Consider the following 24,807-nt stretch of genomic DNA (forward strand, 5'->3'; position numbering starts at 1 on the left):
AGGAAACCAGAATTCACATCCGTCTTAGAAGAGATCTGAAAGAAGTTTTGTGGTCCAAAAAGCTAATCTAATGGAATTCCCCACAGCATAAAATCACTGTAAAGAAGAGTCTTGCACAATTCAGTGTCATGCCCTTAATCCCTGGTTGGGAGAGGTCCAGGAACAGAGGTGTAAAACTGTAGGAAAGGCACCAGGGTAGGACTCTGAGCCAGCACTCCACGTTGCCAGCCTACCCACAGGTGGAGGAGGGCTGACATTCCCTAGGGCTGGCCAGAGCACTTTCAGATACAGCAGAAGGGAAAAGGAAGGGAGAGGGTAAGAAAGCACTCAGAGTTTTTAATAAGCCTAACAAAGAAATCATGCAACTTGGGAAGATGTAAATCAGTCCTCAGGTGAAAAGCTTGTTATTTATGCAATATAGGCAGCTATTGCCATGAAGTCATTAGGAATACAGGTTTTAATCCAGTAAAAAAAATTGCAATATAAAATGTATATAAATAATCTGTGTAAGAGTGGAGTGAAGACAGAATTTCAATGTCAACACAACATTAAATTGCAAGGAACAGTCAAGCTCAATATTATCATAAGGTGGGCTGCTTCTTCAAATGAGTGCCCATGGGAGAGAAAATAATGCATATTCTGAAAGGAAGCTGTTAGCACACCCTGAAGGGTTTGAGATCAACCTGTGCAGGATTGCTGCAGTTAGGCAGCATTAGCAGAAAAAATAGCATTACTTTACCAAAAGGGGTATTTAGCATCTGATAGCAAGGGGCCCCTGTATAAATGGTTATTTTAGGCAAAACCAATAAGCTTGTATTTGAGGGGAGCAGCAGAGAAAGATCTGCAGGACAGCAATACAGAAACTGGATCTATGAGGAATACATAGAATACCAAGAGCACTTCAGAGCTCTACTGTGTGCTGCAACTGGCAAATACACCATGCTCAAAATTTAGTGGCTCATTTAAATAAAAAGCTAATTAGCAGTACTTGGAGGATGGCTGTCACCCACTAAGCAGTGATGCATTGAGATTCAATGTGTAAATCAAGGGATTCATGTGGATTATGCAGACTCAGTTCTATGGAGAAGGATGGTGTGAAGTTGTTTAAATGAGCTTCTGTAAGACACCTCCTTCACACTGCAGATAAGATCTGCAGGCAGGACTGCTTTGCAAGGGTTGCTCTCCAAGGGGAAGTTGTTCAGTTTGTCAGCATCAGGGAACCTTGGTGCAGTAAGTCAGAGCTGTTTCAACAAGTGATCACAATGGAGCTTTTGAATTTATTTCCATACAGTAAGGAAACGCCTGCAGCTTCAAGCCACATAACTTACTAGAGCAGGGCAAACAAGAACACTTGACAGCAAAGCCAAGCCAAGGAGCTTAGCTGGGATCAACGAGCCGTTAGAGCTGACTATACACATTCAACAGAATATGACATAAAGTGATCTGTATCTAAGGTCACCGTGGGAGCCAGGAAGCGCTGCCAAGGCATTCATGCAGGCTTCTCTCTTCCTTGGCTCACCCTCATTCACAAACAGAGGTTCCCCTGGTTTACCCACCTCTGACGACTGATGGCTCATGTTGCAGAGTCACTTATATTTAGAAGAACAGGTGGGCAGCCCCAATCCAGATTTAATCAAATTAACACTTTAGAGATCTTCAGGGCCTTTGTAACTCTAATTAGCTGCCTGTTAGGAACTACGGGATGGGGCTACCTCAGCCTCCTAGAAGTTCTAGACATGATTTCTCTGCAGACATTAACACTTTTCCTCTCTTTCCAGGGAGAAATTTTAATGCATAAATTTGAATGCACTTGGCTTTTTTTTTTTTTACATCCAACATGAAGATTTATCAGCAAGGAATGCCCCAAACTCATGCTAAAACTGACCTTAGTATGACAGAGGAGACAGAAGATTAGAATTGCTTAATTACTTTTATGTGCAGAGCTGACTGAACACAGTACTAAACGCTGCCATTTCCCCACTTCCCGCTGGGAATTCAAAACCGGATTGGATTCAGTGTAATTACAAAAGTTGCAATCCCTAGAAACTCTTGGGTACCATGCCCTAGAAACTCTTGGGTACCATGCCCTAGAAACTCTTGGGTACCATGCCCTAGAAACTCTTGGGTACCATGCCCTGCACCAGAGAGCTCCTATTAAAGAAAAAGGCAAGGGGAGCTGTCCTTGGCCTTCTGGCTTCATGTATCTGCAGAGACACCTGGAGATTGTTCCCATAGCACATGAACAAATAGACTGGCATTCCTCAACATATCATGCCACCAGGTTGGCAGAGGCCAAGGACTTCCCAACCTTCAGGCTGCCACCATGACACCTTCCACTAGCAGAGCTGCCCAGGCTCACACATCTTTCTAAGAGGTCCAGAGCCAGGCAGCACAGCCAGAGAAGTAACAGACACTCATCTCCTCTGAGTGCATGACAGCAGACATGCTGGCCAGTTTTGCTTATCAGCATAGTCCAAGATCCCAGATTCTGTTAGTGGAGACCAAGACTAGAAATTAATATTTACTTACCTTACTTATTGCAACAGATAAATGGAGACAAAGATGAAGCTAGAGTAAGCCTTTTGACATGAAACTCATCAGCTAGATGACTTGCTACTCCCCATGGTACGCAAGTACTTCTTCCTCCCCATATCTGAACAACTTCTCTATAGAAAGCAGAACTGATGGTTACAACCATGACCAACTTTCTAGTCTCAGGGAATCATCTCACATTCACTGTGTTGAGTCACAAGGGTATTTAAGGTGTTTATGACCTGTGGAAACTCCAAAGTCCAGCAGATGGCTACCTAATATTGCTCCTCTCTGCATATTAAAATGTGAGCAACATTGTCATCCTCAAGTGTTGATAGAAAACCCCAGGTGACAGTCTCCATTTTGACTCATTACCTATTATGATGATTTAAAATAAGGTATTGGTGGTAAATGCATTCACAAAATGACCCAGTCAGGGGGCAACTCTTCTCACAGTCCTGATGACAAGCAGGGTTAGTATCAGCAACGCAAAGGATAATTAATCTTATCTGTCAGTGCAGCTGCTTCACATCACTTTATCCTAAGAGTGAATATCACATCTTTGCCAAGTTAAAGGAGCAGAAACAGAACACTGCATTCAGATGTAGTTTCCTATGGTCACTTCCACTCTCAGTGCAATGAATCCTTTAAACTCAAAGTTTTTGAGCCTTCTAGTGTATTTTGTTCCTGTGAAGGTCTGAACAAAGTTGTTAAATTTACCACCTCTAATGACATGAGCCTCCTGTGGACCTTCTAATAAGGGATATGGCCTTTGGAAACCAGGGTGAAAAATCCAAGCTTTCATTTGAAGTCTTTACAGAGGATTTTTTTTTAAAGCAACACCCCATGGCATCCTGCTTGTTCATACACTCAAAGAACAGACCTTTGAAGACCTCTTACTCTTCCCAGAAGGTAGAGCTGGATACTAACATAGCCCATGAAAACAATTTCTAGCATCAGAAAGAACATCTAACTGCTCCCACCACCCTGATGGAGCTTTTGCTCAGCAAATGCAGAGAATCCCCATCCTCACAATCTCTGGGCCATCCATGGAGCTAATTGCATTTGACTTGGCATCATGTTTCTTTACTGCAAAATTATGTGGCTAAAGTAAACAAAAAGAAAATTCAAACATCAAGAAATACAGAGGACAAAAAGAAAGTCTAGAAAGATCCAGAGATGAGGAGACACTAAAGGATTTCACCCATTATAGATCCAGTAGCTCTGCACAGAGCTACAGAAGTAGCTGAGAACACAAGAAATTACCATCAAGGATCCAGAAATAGAGCAGCATGAAAAACTGCACCAAATGCAAATCTGGTACCCCCTGGGTGGCCTGCATCCATGTTCATGGAAAACAGCAGCTCTTGACAGGGCATTTAGTACTACTGAGCAAAGTGGCAGGCTCACAAGCAAAGCCAGCTCCCTGAGAAAGTGACAAGCTCAAACTCAAACCTTGAAGACATTAATTAAGAACAAATCTGAGAAGCGTTTTCAAGGAAGGACTTGTTCAACATAGCAGCTTTGGACAGTGCTCCTGCAGGGTTTAAAACACTGAGCCCATAAAGAATGATGCTGACAGTTTTCCCACAGGTATATAGAACTGTTGATGGGAAAAGGTCCTGGTGCAGATATAAAGCCGTGTCCCCAGTGGAGGATGACTTCCACAACACTGAAAAAATGCTCAATAATTCTACCAAGTTATTTTGCTGCCATAGGACATTTTTGGAGCTGAGGAGCAGATTAGCCAGAACCAGGACTCCAAAGTGGACCAACTGGCTTTGTAGCTTCACAAAAAGTTGAATGTGGAAGAATGGAAATACAAAAAAATGTCTCTGCAGGTATACATCTGCTGTTACTGAGAGTGGGAGGTAATGCAAACAGGAAGCTTCAACTGATGGAAAGAACTGCCAGGTACACAAGAGAGACCAATTAAATGCTTTTAGCCATGCTACTGTGAAATGCCAGACTCAGGAAACTGAAAGAGCTGTTAAGGAAATACCTGGGCATGTCATTTGGCCTCTTAGAAGCAACTCAACAGTAGAACCTGTTAAACACATCCAAGAGTGTGTTAAGACAGATTCCCTCCCCTCCTCGCCACCTCCTCCCCAGCTTCCAAGAACATTCTAGCTTAAAGTCACAAGTACCTGGTAAAGCTAATATTTGCAGCAACATTCTCTAAGCTAACTATTGACACCCAGGTATTGCCAGAGGTTTAGGGGGGTGCCTGGTTTTTTAAAGAAAAAAAAATAATGAAAATCACCCCCCACACACACACACTAGATATCTATCTCCCCCCTCACTAGAAGCCAAGAGCTCTAATTATGCTCCGGTCCAAACCCAGTCTTTGCACAGAAAAATCCCATTCTTAAGCATACACTCTGATAATCTCTACCACAGAAATAACAAACCTGAACAAACTGGTCTTCTAGAGCAATGTAGGTAGAATAAAGGGTCTCCTTTCCTCTCCTGGTATCTGTAGATGCAGACTTCTGAGCCAGGTACATGCGACTGTCTTTCACCACTCACTTGAGGTAAAGACTGCTAGCCCCTACATAGGGCTGGGGACTTGATCTAATATAAGATTGCATAAATGGGCAGGACATGAAGCACAAATATGAGGGAACAGTATAGGTTCCTTTTGCTCAGCCCTCACAGCAAGTATTTGCCTAGATTGCTGTACATGTGTTTTATGCTCTCTCCAGGTTAGCCTGCAGAACTCAGAGCAGGAGGTTATCAGGAATTAGGACAAAAGAGCTATTGCACAGGTAGCACAGTAGCCTTTACCATTTAAATACAATCAAATCTCATCTTTGAGGGGTAGATGTTTAGCAGGTGACAAGATACTTCTTCCAACAGGCACACTGCTCTACACATATTCACCAAGATTCATTGTTTCTGAAAGTCACCCTGCTTCTCAGAAGCACATCACTGCTCTGTTGGAGTTTCTTCATATTATGATGGCTCCATCACAGCAGTTACAGCACCTGGCACATATCACAGCACCTTATGTATCTATAATGACACTGTAGCTCACAAAAAGGAACACAAGCAGCCTCACCTAAAGAGGAAATCCACACAGGAGCAGCACATTAATGCAGGGCATCTCAGGTCTTTAGCTAGTTCTTCACCACAGCACTTCTTACACTTCCTAAGTGCTTGTGGAAACTAATACTGGATTTTTCAATAGCAATGAAAGTTTCTTTGTTAGCTTCATAAGCAGCAAGATTGCATTTCAATACTTCCCCATGCTGAGCAAGCAAGAGGCTTCCAGAGAAAGTGTAGAAAGTAACAATTATTCTCTAAAACTAAACATCTGCTATGTTAGAAGTTCTCCCAGACAACAAGAATATACTTTTGGTTCTGTCCCAAAGCGCCACTGGAGTGAAACAACCAAGAGAAAAACACATGACTGTGAAAATACAAAAGCCAAAGGTTTGGAAAATGCTGTAAGAATTGAAATTTGTTGATCAAGAGAATATGATGTTGATCAAGTAGTTTTGCTCCTCAGTTTGATAATGAGAGAATACTCTGATCCCACAATACCAAACATGACAGTTTGGGGGCCATGCATCTAGGGTACCAAAGAGACAGCTACTACTCAAGGTCATTACGGAAGGTGGTAATGTATGAAACATTTGAGATCCAGTTTTGTCCAGGCCAGAATCCAGGAACAGCATCTATAAAGCAGCAGTGGTGATTGTCAGCAATTAAGACACTAGATACAAGTCAAAGTGGTTAAAAAACCCAGGAGAGACAAAGCAGAGAATAAAAGCAATCTGAATGAGGAAGGGCTGTGCACAAAGCAGTCTGTGATCACAAAGGAAGCGCATTTGGCCAGACTTGCTGGAACACACAGGGTAACAGCATTACTTCAGAACTATGATCTACCAACGTCATCTTATTTGTGAAACAGAAGTCACAGAAAGATGAGATTTGCAGCTGAACCAGAGGCAGCCATACTAGGAAACTCTCTGCTTTAGTAGAACCAGACAGATATGTCTGGAGACTCAGTGGGGAAATTAATTTAGTAAACAGCAGAGACAACTATTTCAAGTATTGGTTACGTTATTTCCTTGCTAGTAAGGACTCTAGACCTCATATTGCAAAGGCAGTTCTAGAAAGAATCTATGAAACTATGATAATCAGGTGAAATCAATCTCAAGGTCACTGTCCACTCAGGGGTTAGAAAGATATTTAGCCCTTTCTTTCTGCTATTTGTGACAAAGGAAAAGGAAATGTCGTTACTGAGTTTGTACCCCAGGAAAGATTGCTTTCCTACAGGGGCAGCAGCAGAAGGAAAAGTTTTCAGCTGCTGCTTCTCCTACCTAAACAGGAAACATTATAGCTATGGTTCTATCCTAACTTCTGATCCTCAGTTCAGACCTGTTGTCTGAAGCTGCCAACCACAGACTGTTTTCTCATCTTCAAGGAAGGTCACGACTAATCTGAAATCTCACTACTTGCACAAAAAGCTTTAAGAAACAGACTTCTAGGACAGACTCTTTCCATTGTCTGCTTAAAAGGTTGCCAGGTCACCAAGTCAGAAGACCTGGTTTTGCTCCATCTTTCAGAAGAGCATTCCCAGCACGCATCAGAAATAATTTAAGATCATTTCAAAGCACAAAGAAGAACATTCCTATTTAACAGAGGTGTCTGCACACATGCTACATTTAACTTGATTCCATGAAAGTGAAACCCAGGTGCAGGATTTAAACCTTTTGTTTTTCCATTTTACGGACATACCACATGTGAGGGGGGAAAAATAGTAGGATACATGCTCATTGTGATTAAAATTATACTTTACCACTTCAAAATGCATCCTCTCAGATGCACTGCATTCTTGGAAGAATCCCAAGAGACTATTTTAATATCATATGCAAATTTTGTTGATGAATAATATAGACTGACAAACTGCATACGAGATATTGATAGCTCAAATAGTTATTTAGAATGAAAATGAACCTGCACTTCATAATGGACCTCAAGAATTGTATATCAAACTTCAGAGTCATGAAAATTACTGCTGTATAAGAAAAAAAAATTAATACCTGAACAGCACATTCCAAACCCTTTATAGACCACAATGAAGTCTATGCAACTCCAAGAGCACCCCTTTTCCACATAGTTCATAGGATGTCAACACAGATCACAATGGTAGGAGCCTGCCCATGTAGAAGGGCCTCTAAACCCAGGAGTTACACTTTCTCCCTTGAACTCTGCTTCCATAATACCTGGCAGTGCTATAACTGAGAGTGAGATGAGAAAAGCATGATGAACCCCTGCATGACTCTATTGGAAGCCACCAGCCAGTTGTCACAGTGCAATGAGTTTCTTAAAACCTCTAAAGCAAAGTGCTGCCCTGCAACATATTAGTCTGGGGAAGGGGAGGCTGAGAGGACACCTTCTCACCCTCTACAGCTAACAAAGGGAGGAGAGTATCTTCCTGGTCCACCCGAATGGTGGCTCATCCTTAAATTGTCAGCTCCCTCTTGACTCTGGAGCCCACAGCACAAGAAGGACATGGAACTGTTACAGTGGGTCCAGAGGAGGCCACAAAGGGGATCAGAGGGCTGTGGTTGCTTGGCCTGGAGAAGAGGGTCAGAGGAAAACTTATTGCTCTCAACAACTACCTGAAGGGAGGTAGTAGCCAGGTGGGGGCTGGTCTCTTCTCCCAGGCAGCCAGCACCAGAACAAGAGGACACAGTTTCAAGCTGCACCAGGGGAGGTTTAGGCTGGATGTTAGGAAGAAGTTCTACAGAGAGTGATTGTCCATTGGAACAGGCTGCCCAGAGAGGCGGTGGAGTCACCGCCACTGAAGGTGTTTAGGAAGAGACTTGATGGGGTGCTTGGTGCCATGGTTTAGTTGATTAGATGGTGTTGGATGATAGGTTGGACTTGATCTCAAAAGTCTTTTCCAACCTGGTTAATTCTATTCTGTATCTAAAGACTTGTCTGGAAGGGCTCGTTGGTAAAAAAATTCCCCCATTTCCAGACAGCTGCAGGCAGGCCAGAGAAAAACCCTCTCCAGGCTGCAAAGTGATCATCTGAGTGTCAGGCTAGTGCTGAACATATGCTCAGATAACCTCCAGATCTATTAATTAGACACTCTGCTGCACTAACACACATAACTCAAGCCTGAACATTATTCAAGCCTCAACCCCCTTCTGAATGACTGCACACAAAATCCACATTAAGCAGACCTCCACTGTAAAAAGATGGCAGGATTAAGCCACAAGGTCCAGATTCCTCACAGCTATTCAGTTCCTAATTCCCCTCAGAGCAGTAAACAAAGCAGTCAAAAAATCTCCTTTCAAATTACTCACCTCTAACACAGACAACCAGGAAATCTGTGAAAAAAAAGTTTTCCTTACAGGAAAGCTAACACTTCTATTTCTGGCAGGACAGGAGACAGCAAAGAAAATGTATTGTAGCTGCTCTGCACTTCATTTAGGTGGCACAAACACTTTCATGAACAAACCAACCTTTATTTAATTTTGACCCAAATCCGGACTCAGAAAATAGGTTTGGCCTATTGGGTGTCCAGGGTCCTTCTCTTACAATCCAGCCCATTTCCATCAAGTCAAATATGATTACAGACCTTTCAAATATGACAGTGGAAATTCCAGAATTCAGCCTGCATTGTGCCCATGGAGTGTTTTCACAAATGGGCTGGTGTTAAATTCCCTTTGTCCCCACAGCTCAGTAGTCTAAAAGGTGTTACTTCCAAAAAATGAAGTCTGGCTGGCAACAACACAATAATCCTAAAGCTGAATCATGGACATTAGATGTTTAGCTTACATGCACTTGGCCATCATTAGGCCACAGGTTTCTCTGCCTAAAGATTACAACCACCCACTCCTGAAGCTGATGAGGGAGCCCTCAAAAATGGAGGCATTCCTGTGTTTAATTGAAACCTATTTCGGATTGCTGTGTTCTTTAAAACACAGAACATGATAGGGGTGCCCTCCTGCACAGAGGAGGAGATCTGGGGCAGGCACAACACTTCCATAGCTCACTCCATCAGAGGTATAGAAAGTGAACTTCATTAAATGGAGTATAACTCAAGTCTCAATTCCTCCAATGTGAGCATGAAGCCAAGTGTGTGATTAAACCTAAGTACATCTGATTCTGTGATACATTTCCTGTGTTAAACAGGATTTTTAATCAGAAGAGATGTTCCAATATTCCGTTAATTTCTCTGAGAAAAAGTAATCAGTAAGCTGCTAATTGAGAACACATACCTCAATTCACTTCAAATGACTGTGTTTTTGTGGAATACAGAACCTGCTCCATATGGGAGGTGAACAAGGAGCTACAGCTCAGACACCTCCTGCTAATCTATAAAAACGCTTGTGATACTTCAGGCTTTGTCTGGAAGATGGGTGGCAGAGACAACCCACTTTCTTTAAAGGGGGAAAACACTCAGTTGTTCCTGTCTGGGGAAATGCCTGTCCACAAGCTGATGCTCTTGTCCACCATGATGATCTCCTGCAGATCTCCAGGCAGCATCACCCAACACCTGGATTTCTCAGGAACCTGCACCATTCAAAAAAATCTCTGAAACCACTGAACTTCAACTGCTGCCTCAAGGAAGGCTGCTTATTCCCAACCCCTTAGTTTTGACACTTTCCCTCAAGCACCCAGCACTTAAAGGAAACTTTTCTGTCCAGATTGAAGCACTACAGTATCACAGTGTAACAAAGGTTGGAAGAGACCTCGAGGATCATGGAGTCCAACCTATCAACACAGACCCCATGACTAGACCATGGCACCAAGTGCCAGGTCCAATCTCCTCTTGAACGCCTCCAGGGATGGTGACTCCACCACCTCCCTGGGCAGCACATTCCAATGACGAATGACTCGCTCAGTGAAGACCTTTCTCCTCACCTCGAGTCTAAACCTCCCCTGGTGCAGCTTGAGACTGTGTCCCCTTGTTCTGGTGCTGATTGCCTGGGAGAAGAGACCAACCCCTTCCTGGCTACAACCACCTTTCAGGTAGTTGTAGAGGGCAATGAGGTCACCCCTGAGCCTTCTCTTGTGGGAGTGAAGCATTACAAGGTTAAAAGCCAGGGTTACAGCAGTATTACCATTTGCTTATGAACAGGAGTCCTTCCTAATTGCCACACTATTCTTTCCCCTCAGATATTTAGGGCTTTCAAATCTAAGATGCCCAAGTCATGCTAGACATCTCCTATATACAGCTATGTCTTGCACACTTTCCATATCAATCTGCCTGCCATAAAGTCCTTTGAGGATTCGTTTTTACCTCAATGCTGGTACTCCTTAAGGGACATCTGTCCTCACACATGAAGAGCCCAGATGGTCAGTCCACAACATTAAGTTGACTTTTGTTTTGGGAATGAAACTAAATTTCTGCATCACTACTGGCTGCAGAGTTGCCTAGTCAGGAACCAGCTAAAATAAGCAGCAGTTATCAACTCAAGAACAATCTTAAGACAGATGCACTCACGCCAAACTGCAATTTTATGACAACTATTTGTTGTAAAATTTGCTTTGTATGAAACATCTAACAACTATTTACATGCTAAAAATACAAGAGATGTTGTGTTTGCATAGAAACCTATCTTGGCTGGCTTTAGTTTATTAACATCTTTTCACAGGTAATAAATTAGTGACAGAACAGTAAAGTACCTCACTTGGAAAATCCAAACTGCAAGCACTGCAGCCTTCTCACACCTTTCTTTAAAAGCTATAGGTCAGAGTGTCCCAACCAGAAGCCTTTGATTTTGGCATTGTGGCCTTCCAGTATCTGAAGGGGGCCTACAGGAAGGCTGGGAAGGGACTTCTCAGGATATCAGGTAGTGATAGGACTAGGGGGAATGGAATGAAGCTGGAGGTGGGGAGATTCAGGCTAGATGTGAAGAGGAGGTTCTTTACCATGAGAGTGGTGAAGCTCTGGAATGGGTTGTCCAGGGAGGTGGTTGGGGCCCCATCCCTGGAGGTGTTTAAGCCCAGGCTGGACGAGGCTCTGGTCAGCCTGATCTAGTGTGGGGTGTCCCTGCCCATGGCAGGGGGCTTGGAACTGGATGATCCTTGTGGTCCCTTCCAATCCTGAATGATACTATGATTTACTTAATCAAATGTGCAGCTTGCTTGTTGGTACATAAATTTCCATCTAGATACTCTAAGTTCAGGTGCACCTCATCCACATCAGATGGCGAATACACTGCTCACTGATGCTTGTGTCAGGCCTCAGACAACGGGACTACACAAAGTGAGTAAAGAAGGCTCTTCTGTGAGAGCAGAGATGTAACCTGCTTAAGAGCCACAATGTATTTCTACACACATCCAAGATATCTTTGTACTATCAAAAACACCATGTAAAGCACTGAACAAGTGAGAACAAATTAGAGAAGGTAGTTTCTGTTTCATTTTCTAATGTGAAAATGCAAGTCTCTATAAAGCAAAACTGGGAAAATACAACTACAAGGAAAACAGAAGGAAACTGTAAACTGGTAAATGGCTGACAGGTCTGGAGCCTGCAAGTAGCATGGATTATTAATTTACTCTGGGCTTCTCATACAGTACTTAGACATTCTGTTGCTACAGAAAACTTATTATAAAGACTAAATCTCCTGATGACTTCATAAAGGGTTCAGAGTAACATGAAACAAAGATGTCTTGAAAAAAACATATTGGGTAGAAGAGCTAAGCAGGTACTTAAAAGCAAAAATCTCTCTGACCCATACAGTCTGGGATGCTACCCTGAGGGCCATAATGTTAAGAAGCCACATGCTAACTGCATAACAACTAACAGGAATTGTTCTCATTTGGTTTATTTTTTCCACTTAATATAAGCAGGAATTCTCCTCAAATACTTGTCAAGGTCATCAGATGATCAGAGTGAATGTGGAATATCTAAGACAACACTGAAGCAGCATTGGTGCTCAGTGCAGAGGCTCTTGGGAGATTTTCATATCAGAAGTAAGATTAAAGCTCTGCCTGACATGACTGTTACTACATCAAGCTCTATATCTGCTCAAAAATCACTGAATAGGTCAGATATACTTTTTCTATCTATTAAAAATGTTCTGGTCCAAGGAACCATATCAGTGTAAATTGTGAAAACCATCTGATACAATAAATAGCCTATTTTATACTTTCTTTTGCCACAAACATACTGGTATATCTAGATATACCTACTTAAAGACATGTTAAAAGCTTAAGCCAAAAGTTCAAATCTTTGTTTGATCCTATTTTACCACTAGATTAAGGGTGAAATTTTGCTTTTTATCTGAAAACAACCAGACCATTCCCAGTGTTCTTCCATAGTAACTTAAGACTGAAAAGAATAGTAAGGTCAGGAAAATTCAAAAGCAGATCTTGCAGATGAAATGGTCAGTCAAGCTGATGAGGAGAAGATGAGCATGGTAGCACAAGAAACCAACAGACCTCAAATATAATGCAACTCAACTATTCCAGTCTTAATCAAAACCATTGACGCATCTATGCCAGGCAGACAACACACAAGACCATCCCTTCTCCCAGGGCACACAGCTCCTGCAGGAGCTCTGGACCTCACAGGCAATAACACGACCCTGATACCCAACTTCCCATGGCTTCTGAACCATGATCATTCAGTAACTGCTCAACACTAAAATCCAAATCTCCAGAAAGCAGAAACAGAGAAGATACAGCCCCAGGGAAAAAGAAAAGTGAGCCCAGAGCACATATCAGAGAGTAACGCAACATACCCAAGTCAGCCACTGATTTATGTTGCAATCCAGTGCTAGCACAAGACCCTCGCTCCACAAAGGCATAGCCCGACGGCCATTGAGCAGTCTGACTGCTCCCCCTGAATCATAGATACAGGAACACCACTGATAAATGGCCAGAACTCACACTGCTCAATAACCATTCACTCCAGTCTCTTTTCACACATACAGGAGGAGGGGGGCAAGCTATGGCATGATGAGCTGTGTAAAGAGACTAGCTGTCCTTTACACGCAAGAGACACCCTTGTGTCTGAGAGGGGCAGAAGCAAAAAAACCTTACATTGTCCAGATTACCATTTAAGGATGCTTTCCAGTAGCAAAACACTCCTCTTTCACTACCATTACACAAATTTCATGTCACACTGATTTTACAGTTTTGCTGAGACAACATCAGCTCTACACAGGAGAGGGAAAGCGGAGACAGAAGCTGGCTGTGTTCTGCAGTCCGTAACTCTGGCAGTGCTACTATATGAGTGGGGCTCCAGAGGGAAGTTGTAATCTTGAAGTTGATCTTCCAGAGCTTATCTTTCTTATATATAACAGGATTGATGGAAGCAGTGAAATAGGGAAGGAATGGCAAAAGCAGAAGATACCATGCTAGCTGGAGATGTGCTCATTCTCCTCATTTCAGCTGACTACATTGTCTTCCAGCTTTTGGTCCAACAACTTTGAGCAAAACTAGGAGTATTTTTTTCCCCGTTCACATTTCTAAGTTCAGGAGAATGCACATCTGGAGACAAAACTCACCTGACTCCACCACCTAGTTTTCCCATGGTATGAGGTAGATCCTGAGCCAGGTACAATCAGCATTCAGTAATATCTGATGTGTTGTTTGTGCAGACCATCGATGAACCAAGCTAACTCATAATACAGAGAAAGTTCATGAAGCCTTGCAAACCCTCCATCAAACCTGGCCTTTGGGTCTCGTGTCTGTAGCAAAACATCACTGACCCACATTTTGCACTGCCATGAATTCCTGCAAGTGAGAATCATAGAATGAAGTGACCTTCAAAGATTATCTAGTCCAACTCCCCTGCAGTGAGGAGGCACACCCTCCACTAGATCAGGTTGCTCAGAGTTTGTCAGGTCTGACTTTGAACATGTCCAGGAATGGGGCCTCAACTACCACCCTGAGCAACCTGTTGCAACGTTCTACCACTGTCATGGTAAAGAATGGGTTCCTAACATCTTATCTAAACCTATTCTTCTCTAATTTCAAACTATTGCACCTCACTCTGTCCTTCATCCTATTACTAAAGGCCTTTGTAAACAGTCCCTCTCCAGCCTTCTTATAGGCCCCTTTCAGGTACTGAAAGGCTGTTATTAGGTCTCCCCAGTGTTTTCTCATCTCCAAGCTGAACAACCCCATCTCCCTCAGCCTGTCCTCATAGGATAGGTGTTTCAGCCTCCTGATCATGTTCCTGGCACTCTTCCGGACTATCAGGACTATGTCCTTCCTGTATTGAGGGCTCCAGAGCTAGAATCAGTACTCCAGGTAAGGTCTCACCAGGACAAAGCAGCATCACCTCTCTTGATCTGCTGGCCATGCATCTTCATCTAAGGGCGTTTTTAAATTTCAGAGCCTCCAAAATTTCATGGGGTTATTAACATATTTGTTATCATCTTTAACGGAACTGAGACTATTTTGCACTGCTCTAACAGTTTTCTTCTGAGATTCCATTTCTGGGAGCACTACTCATGTTGAGTGCTGACTCATTGCCTAACTATGTGCTGCTCAGGCCTCATGGATTAGGCTTCACCTGTTTCTGGATGAGAATTTTCCCTGGTTGGGCATGTTTAACATTGCTTTTGTAACCTCTTTCAACACATGAAGACTGAACGTGGACTAGGTGACTACCTTTGGTCTCCCAAATTCAAAAGCAGAGTGGTAAGGTGAAGCTCAACAGTTTTGATATGCACACTGTGGCAGCAAATGAAGCACCTAGAAATTGGTCATGAATAGGAGAATGCTTTCCCTGATGAATTTGGATATTGGGTTAAACACCCTCAGCCAGTCAGCCAGAGACATCTGAGTTACCCCCACAGGTTGCCTGTACCTCCTCTGGGACTGGGTGTGCAGGTGGGGTTTTTGCAAGAGCAGGTTCTGCTGTCCAAAGCCAGATGTGCAGCTGGTTTGAAGTTTGCCAATATATTGATTTCTTTTTTTTTCCTCTGTTGAGACTTGGATTAACATCTAATTCTTTTTGCCCTTGTGCTTGTTCTGCAGCATCTGTTCTACATGACATGTTGACTTTGCTTCATCTCATCTCTGGGGCACGTTCCCACTCAGTATTTTTCAAGTATTGTCTGCTGGGTTGAGCGAGTCATGTTTTTGCTGGACCTTATTAACTCAATCTGCTGCTTTCACTACTGTTTGCTTTCAGGTTTAATGCAGAGGTTTAGTCTTCCCTTTTTCATTCAATTATTACTTTCAGTACATCATGTTTTGTAGCTGGAGAGGCTAATTGCCATTGCATTTTTCTGTGTCTGTATGCAACTTGATTTATCTTTTCTATACTTGTTTTCTGCTGTTGCAATTATACTAATGGTAGTAGAAATATATTTATACAAATTGCATACAACAAAGTCCTTTAGCATTGAGGAGGTATTAAGCTAATACAGCATCATTTGCACAGATAGTAGGACAGGAAGGTGTATTTAGAACACTGATGCTGTGGTCTATGGGCCAAGGCCCTCCACGATATGCACTGATAGAGGTCCAGAAAAGTAACTCTGATTTACCAGCTCAAAAGTTCCTGCCACTATACTTTTATATCTGCAAATATAACTAGCTTCAGAGAATAATCTTCAAAAATAAGCACATCATCCACTTAATGTGACTGGTCACTAGACAGTAATAACATTGCTGCCTCCTTAGACAAGCCATGAGCTGATAGCAGTATGGGAGTTTTGTGCACGGAAACTAGATTTGACTACACACAAGAGACTGGATTCTTTACAATAAAAGAGAACACTCTGAAAACGCAAACCATTCCAAACTAGACAAATACAATGGACATGACTGATTAGGGGAGTAATCATGTGTGCTTTCATCTCAGAGCAGAGACAAATGAGTTTCTTCCTACACATTCCTTTGAAGAAAGAACTCAGTCTCCCATTGAAAAACCTACTAAAAGGTGAGGGGTATCCTTCATGGTTTCCCTCCTCTTTGTATAAATAATTGGGTATAAACAAAGTTATGGGATAATAATATTTTGGATACACATAGTGTGTGGGCAGAGGTGTTACAGTCATCCATCACAGCAGGCTGTTGTAGAGTTTCAAAGTAGTCAACAACAACGTTGAATTCATCTTGAAAGTCCTTTTAGTAGAGATGGCAATTTTTGCTAAGTTTTTGCCTTATAGGTTATGGAATGAAGAGTGAAAGTCTAGTATGAGAGCAGGGGATGTTATGCAGTTCATCCTTCTAATCATGTATTTCTGCAAAATTAAGCCTAGCCTAGTGAAAAGGTAGCAGAATAACACAGGAAAAGGAATCATTGGGTGGGTGAGGAGACTGTGCTGAGGACCTGGCTCTGATAGAGCTCTCATTCTATAGTATTAGATGATTCACCCACAGTAATGTAAAGAAACAACCTGTTCATGCACTGAGATTACATGTGTTGTACTGGTTTAGCTCACAAAGAGGTACAGGGCTGAAAGTGAGGAGATGAGGTATGACTCTACTAGATTTACATAAACTGCTCTACATCAAACAATCTCAGGCTTAGAAAAGATCATCTGAAGCTATCTGGGAGGCTGATGCAAAGGAAGAAACATTCTCCTTTCTAAGAATTACTCTCATGTGCAGGGCCATCTCCTTTGGGTGATAAACCCATTCATAACAAGTCACTTCTGGCACAGATTACTCAGTTCCTGAAAACCATTTTGGAACCTGTGTTCAGCTGGGAATGGCCAGGACCATGAACTCAAGAAAAAGACTAGAGATAGTAGATCATCATCCACATATTCCTGTGCCTCTACCTCACAAGGTTCATCTTTGGGAAAACTAGTTTCTGCTCTAGCTTTATAGCCCTAGAAAAATTGAGAGTGGATCATTCTCCCTTTGGCTTACAGAAAGCTGCTTTGGTTTTCTTCCCACATAGGTTTGGAAATCCATCTGCAATTTCTTGCAGTTTATCTAGATCCCACTGTGCCGTTCAGATCACAACAGAAAACCCACATTTGGTTTTGGGTGCTGATGCCAAGGTGGTCAGCAGACATACTCTCTGTAGCAAGTGATAAATGAGCAGAGATGGGTGCTGCAAATTCAGTACAAAATTTAACCTGGGATTTCGGTTCTGGTGAGTGTTGTGGTTGCTGAAGCTGTTTAATTGCCATCTCCACAAGTCTGTCAATATGATAGCAACAGAGCATAGTGCTGCTGGGATTTGCACCAGGAATGCTTCCAAACAAAATTTCACACTGCAGCTACAACTTAAAACAGTGCTCACGTGCTGTACAGACAGGAGAAAAACCAGCCTGCATCATCTGACAAATTGCCATTCTCCTATTTACAGATACAGGATTAACCAGGCTGGAAAAGTCCTTTGAGATCATCAAGTCCAACCTATCACCCAATCCCTTCTAACCAACTAAACCATGGCACCAAGTGTCTCATTCAGTCTCTTTTTAAACACTTCCAGCGATGGTGACTCCAAAGCCTCCCTGGGCAGCCCATTCCAATGGCAAATCACTCTTTCTGGGAAGAGTTTCTTTCTAACATCCAGCCTAAACTTCCCAGTCAAACCTGGAACATTAGCACCACTCTACAGACCCTTGCCACAGATTCAGCTTTGAGTTTGGGAAGTGTTTTGCTTCCTGCTCATCAAGTGAGGAAGAAGAAATTTGTAACTGTTCCAGCATTAAGGCTGTAGAGTCAGTACATGAGCTGATGCTTTTAAGGCTCAAGGTATTTTGCAGAGAACATTTTCCTGCAGCACCCCTCTCTCACTAATTTTTGTTTGCCCTGGGTTGAAATCTGAGATTCAGAAGTGAGGTTAAGGGGGGAAAAAGCCAAATTCCCATAAACCTAATTGATAGCTAGGGAAACAAATGCACAGGAGACCACACTGTAGTTTGATAGCAGAGCCAGGAATAGCTTCAGAAAATTCAACTCACGTGCTTTAGTAATGAGAACACACTGTTTTCCTCCTCAGGTCCTAAACCAGTTCAAGCTCCTTCTCCGTCCCAGAGTGAGATTTCCACGTACAGAGCTTCTAAGAATCACCACTCCAGGGACTGTTGTTAACTCTAAAGCGTGTCATTTGCACATTGAAGTACTTAACAGAGGAGCTTCTCGTCTTCCAGTTTCATTCACAGGAGGCTGGATGATAACAGAGCTATCTTCTGGCCTCTGCCAAGTTTATTTTCCAAAAGAAGTATCTGAAAGAGGAAACAATGGCTAAAGAAGATACTTAAACTCTCAAGGATTTTTAGGATGGCTGAAGGGTGTATTATTAAGAATAAAGACATGGAAAGAAAATTCAAGCTATCAAAAAACATAATTTCATATGGTGCAGACTTACCTTACAAAGTCTCATGGTTCAGACAGTTTAAAAGGCAGAAAATCTTTGGGAGCAGCTCTCCACCGGTGTGTGATGCACTGTCCCACACCTCCTTTCTAGAAGAATCCAGAGCAGGCTGCTCGGACAGGGCCTTAATTACCCGGGGGGGGGAGGGGCGGGGCTGGGCACGTTAAGGGCTTTATATAACCTCATCAGCCTCACCTGGTGCCTCTCTGCACCTGCCCCTTGGCCCACGAGCCGATTTACCCCACCTCAGGCACATCTCCTTTCAAAAGCAGTCCTATAACTCAATTAGGCTCTAGCCCTACTGTAGCTCTCTCTGGCTGTCCTCATGCTGGTGCTGTGGCCAGTCCTGTGGCGCTCTGGGCTACTGCTGCTGGCCCTGTCTGTGCACTGGTAAATCTGAGTCTGCAGCTGCCAATCCTGCCTCCAGGAAATAATATTCATGTGAGGAGAACATGAATGGTGATTTAGCTTTAGAGCCGACCTCATGTTGTAAATTTAGAACATTTTGCTTGTTTTCTTGTAATTTTTCTTGTCAAATCAATTTGTGTTTCTACTGAAAAAGTGAACTTAGGGCTCAATTGTTTGAATACTCGGGAAGAAAACCGCATACCTTGCTGAGGAGAAGAAGAAACTTGTGCTGCCTGCCAAGTTTCAGGCTTGGATAGAGAGTTAAAATGTCAGCCAACTGGGGCAAATCACACCCTGTGATAAACTCTGTCCTTTCAAAGAGCCTTAAGACTTGCTGTGTTTTGTCTAGTTTGGTATGAAATCACTCACTGCAGCTTGGAATTAAGCTCTCCTATCTTCTCCTTTCTTTCTGATGCTTATGATGAATTGAGACTTTGTTGTTTTAATTGAGCAATATGCAGAGTGAAAAACCACACTTGGGGGGAAAAAAAGGCATGATGCACTTCTTTGTTTCTCACAGAGACTTATCACACTTACTAGTACTTTACCAATTCTCTTCTAGACCAGTGGCAGGGTTTAAAGCCTGCACAGGTTGTAATGGTTAAGGTGATCATGGCTCAATGCCCTGATCTCCATCTGGGTTTCAACTTGGGGAGTCTGAAAGCAGCTGTGGGTAAGGGACAGGCTCAAGAAGTATGGCTGTAAGAGCTGGTGTGGAAAAAGACTTTTTCAAACCCATGGCTTTACAATGTAAGCAGTATCTCCTCTGTCACCTTACACTAAACGTTAAGATTAGAGCACTGTACTGAAGGACCAAGTGTGAGTTAGAAGGATTCAGAGGTGAACTCCATAGAGTTCACACAGACTGGGCAATGGGGAAGAGCTGGAAAGCACACTGTGGCTTTGCCCCAAGGAGAAGGAATGCTTCATGGGCATCCCTGGCACACATCCTTGAGTGTTCCTAGCAATTGCACAGGCCTTGTTGTGATTGTCCATTTCTAACACAGTACCAGGTCTTGGTCTCCATTTTTTTCCCTTCATCTCACCGACATCTTTAAAATACATAAAATCCCCAGCACTCTAGCCTTGCCCAATGCCCACATTTTGCACCAAAACCACAAAGCAAAACTCCTTTTCAGTTGGCGCAAGTCAGCTCTGTGTGCTTTAATACTGAAAAGCTTCCCAAAGCCTTTTAGTGGTTTGGAGTTGGAAAGAAAGTGTGATTCAGAAGCAGGTACCATATTCTAAACTTAGCTAAGCACAATAGCCATTAAGTGTGCTGCTACAGTGACCAACAAGAAGGCAAAATGAATGTGATATATGGTATAAAATCAAGATCAAATATCAGGAGCTGGTTTCTCTGCTTTGTTTATGTAGCTCTAGTTTAAAACATGTCAGGCCACATCAACTGCATGGTCCTGTGCAAAAGAGGTGTAATGCTTTCTGTTCAGTCCCCAGTGGGCATTACTTCATTCAACAAAACTATGTAAGTGGAGCACATTTTGGCTGTTTGTGTGAGACAGGTGGAGGGGGGTAAGTTTCTCACTGCAGTTTCACTCTTAGGCAGGCAGAGTTCCTACCACAGATGGGAAGAACTGTCAGGTCCATTTAAAAGTGATGCTATAGGTTTAGTGGGATAATTAAGCTGCAAATGCCCATGTCTTGCCTAATATCTGGGCCTACAGAAACATGCAGGGGTTTCTGACTAGTTGGAATCAGTTTCATTTTTGTTAGAACAGGCTCTAAGTGTATTTAAATGTCTAAGCTTAATAAGCACATACAGAACATATATCTTCTAACAGTGGTGGCAAAGGTTGGGAACTATATATTGGGGTCTTTGTTCAGAATTCACAGGTGTGACTTGGTTAATAGCCTTACTCTGCAAGTTGTCAAAGTCTATTTAAAGATTCTCAGATATAGATGCTCTTTTCTGTCAATGAAGGTGCCAGAACCTGATCCTTTGGCCATGATTTTACAAGGATTCTAACACTGAAAATGAAAGGAATCCTTTTACTTATCAAAGCACTTACTGTAAATGCATGGGTCGTGAGGAATCAAGGTGGATTTGTTACTCCTTCTTTTAGATAAATATTTGAGACAAGGCACTTTTGTATCCTATACAGTTTGTTGCAAACCTTGATTAAATAACTCCAGACTACACCGCCACCAAAATGCTGATAGAATGTGCTGGTGAGTTGCATTGGAGATGTTCACTGGCTGCAGGGAGGGAGGAAGAAATGACAGTACTATGTTAAGATCATCTTATCATAGTATCATAGTATCATTCAGGGTTGGAAGGCACCACAAGGATCATCTAGTTCCAACCCCGCTGCCATGGGCAGGGACACCCCACACTAGATCAGGCTGGCCAGAGCCTCATCCAGCCTGCTCTTAAACACCTCCAGGGACGGGGCCTCAACCACCTCCCTGGACAACCCATTCCAGGGTCTCACCACTCTCACGGTGAAGAACCTCCTCCTCACATCTAGCCTGATGTAAGAGGAAACTTGAGAAATGGACTAAAGATGAGCATGACCTGATCATTATTTTTTCTTTTATTTTTGAGGCAATGGGCTAAAAGAATCATGCAAATGGATGACATGCATCTGCAAGTCCCAGGACATTAAAGGAATCTCACCAGAAGTCCCACCTAGTAAAAAATGAACTTGAAGTCTTTGACAACACAAGGGTTGGGGGTTGTGTTTGTTGGGTTTTTTTTTCTGCCTTCTTAACTATTTCCTCCATTAGTATCAGTATATCTGGAATTCCACACACTATTTGTTCAGTGCTTATTTCATCTTTTAATAAAGGGGTCTGTCTTTCCAAAGATAAGCCTATTTTTCCTCCTTCCTAAAGAGAAAAGCAAGAATGCTTGACAGCTGCTTTCTTTCTTTCCTCTGCTCACTGTGCAGCAAACAATCAATCTTGGCTCAATGACATTTTAGAGAAATTTCAGCTGTAAATGTGTCAGTACTTAAACATGTGAAATGCCCCTTGCATTTGCATAGGTGGGAAATCAGAGTTTACCTAAACATCCATATGGCTGAGGAAAGCACAAAAGTCAAACTACTTTGTAACACAACAAGTAAATAAAATTACAAGGCAGCTTTTTGAGGGGAATTTTGTGATTTAGCTGATGAAAGGCCACCATTATGAAGACTGAAAGGGGCAGGTTCCAAACAAATTCTTAAAGGGTGAGGGTGCCTAGTCCGGGGTGATGTAGAGTGCCCTTGGCTTAAGACCCCTTCTTACAGGAGATTCTCCTCTTGCTCTTTAATTGCTGCCACAAGATAAGGCAATGTACCAAATGCAACTCCTCATTTGCAGGATGGGCTGCAACTTTTTTTCCCTTCCTCCTCATTTTTGTGCAGTGCACTTCCCATTATTTCAATAATAATGTAATACCATGCATTGATCCTTTAAACACACGGGTTAATGCTTTTCCCAGTGGCACCGTGGCAGGCTTTGCAAACAGCCATCAATCAATAACCTGCACAAAGCCCTCTCCATCACTCTTGTAGTTACAGAGTTAAGGAACTGAAGGGTAAGGGTGTTGAAAGACTTGACCAAGGTCACACAGGCTTGGTAGCTGACTTTACACCCAGATGCCTTATGTCAAACTTCAGACCACAGGGCCTCCACATAGGTGTGTTTGTTTTGGGTGGGAACACACAGTGACTTTCTGGGTCAGTGAATATTCCTTTATAAATTGTGAACTTTCCAAAGCCAAGTGTCTGAAAAGCACAAACATGAGGGATCCTCTAGGACTGTGAAAGATGATCTAGTGAGGATGTAGATTTCTCACCAAGGGAAATCACTGATGTGTTTGGTTTGCCACCAACAAGCAAGCTGGTGATGATGGCACTGCCTGGCAGTCAAGCTGGGTGAGGTATTTGATAGTGTTGCTACAATAGATATTTATTACAAACTACAGTTAGCCACAGTGTACTCTGTTTATACAACCATTTAGTGGTTATTTATTAGAAATAAAACTTATGTATGGTTATTGGAAGTATATTTTGGCAGGGAAATGACCTTGGCAGAAATATGTCTGAATCAACACTCGGCTAGCAGTCACTTTTTATGTTGTCACATAAAACCTTGTTAAATAATATTTTGTTTCTATCTTCAATTGCTGTTATTTAACACCAGTAATGAAAATCTCCCAGGGGACTGCTAAATGGACTGAGGTTTTTTAAGTTTTATCCATAAAGTAAAGAACTAGGCCAATGAGTGTCAACATTAATGCCTGAAGAGCTTGCCATAAACTTTGATAGTAAATTGTTTACTTTTAGATTTCTGCAGGTATAAAAGCTCTCTACATTTAAATACAATCTGAATGGCTTCTTGAGGACTGAGGATAATCCACATTCAGCAAGCACTTAACTTTCATTTCAGTGGCACTACTCACATGCTTAGAGTTAAGTGGTTAGCTGAATTGTGTAATGCTCAAAGAAGATGTTTAAAAAGGAAAACAACAGGGAGAAACCTTGGATTCCAACAGGGAAACACTGCCAAACCTTATGGGACCTTTGGACCTGTGATATTTAAAGACACCTCTATGACAATGTACAATGTAATTTGCTTTCACTTTATATCATCTCAATGCAGCTGTAGTCTCTTTCTTCAGGTTGTGATGAAGTTTTTTTTAAATCTTTGAGAGAAAGCCTTTGCATGGAAACCACTGGACTGAAAGCTGCTACATGAAACAAAGATTTCCACATTGTAGAGCATATTTAAACATACTGACAGAGTTTAATGTGAGGAAAAAGTGGTTTCCACTCTGCCAATAGAAGAAAATGTCATGCTCCAGAATCACAAACTTCTTTTGGAGGAGTTTTGAGAGTATGAAGCAATGCAGCAAGATGATCATTAGTATTTATCATTTTGGGGAGACAAGACAACATAGAATCACTTTGGTTGGAAAAGATCTTTAAGGTCATTGAGTCCAAACATTATCTACCCAAGGCTGGTGCTAAACCTTGTCCCTTGACACTACATCTGTGTGTCTTTCAAACACCTTCAGGGATGGTGATGCAACCATGTCCCATGTGCTGATAGGTAGTGATGACATGACTACAGAGGAAGGCTGGTGATTGTGAAGTTAGTCCAGCTCCACAGATGTTATCAATGCGATCAGAGCAATGTGTCTGTGCTTCTGGAGCCAAAGACATATGCTGTGTTGACAGAAAAGACTCATCAGCTTGCAAACTCCTAAAAGTAGGAATGGTGGAGAGAATGACCTGTTCTTTGTGGATGTTGACTGTGATCAGAGAACAGGGACAGCTGTCTACAAGGACTCCCTGGGCAGGCCACTCACAAGCAGTTGCTAGGTCAAGGGGCAATGGATGAAGAAGAACTTCTTACTGTAAGGGTTATGGAGCACTGGAACAGGCTCCTCACAGAGGTGGTGGAGCCTCCTTCTCTGGAGGCTTTCAAGACCCATCTGGATGTGTTCCTGTGTGAGCTGTGCTAGATTACATGGTCGTGGTCTGGCAGGGGCTTGGACTCAATGATCTCCAGAGGTCCCCTCCAACCCCTAATATCCTGTAATCCTGTGAATTGATAAGGTGAAGGGGTCTCTACTACTGCTA

General features: G+C 42.5%; 1 long non-coding RNA gene across 1 annotated transcript in view; it reads right to left on the minus strand.

The window, feature by feature from the left end:
• LOC137444601 (uncharacterized) overlaps positions 1-18,930 on the minus strand; it is a 147,312-nt gene extending 128,382 nt beyond the window's left edge. Inside the window, exons 1-2 of the long non-coding RNA XR_010988191.1 lie at positions 18,800-18,930; positions 18,393-18,656 (exon numbers count right to left, since the gene is read on the minus strand). This is a non-coding gene — a long non-coding RNA (uncharacterized lncRNA). The remainder of the gene's footprint in view (positions 1-18,392; positions 18,657-18,799) is intronic.
• Positions 18,931-24,807: the final 5,877 nt, after the last annotated feature.

The sequence above is a fragment of the Melanerpes formicivorus genome, unplaced genomic scaffold (assembly GCF_026170545.1).
Source record: "Melanerpes formicivorus ecotype bairdi unplaced genomic scaffold, bMelFor1.0.p_v2 SCAF_12, whole genome shotgun sequence".
Classification (NCBI taxonomy): Eukaryota; Metazoa; Chordata; class Aves; order Piciformes; family Picidae; genus Melanerpes; species Melanerpes formicivorus.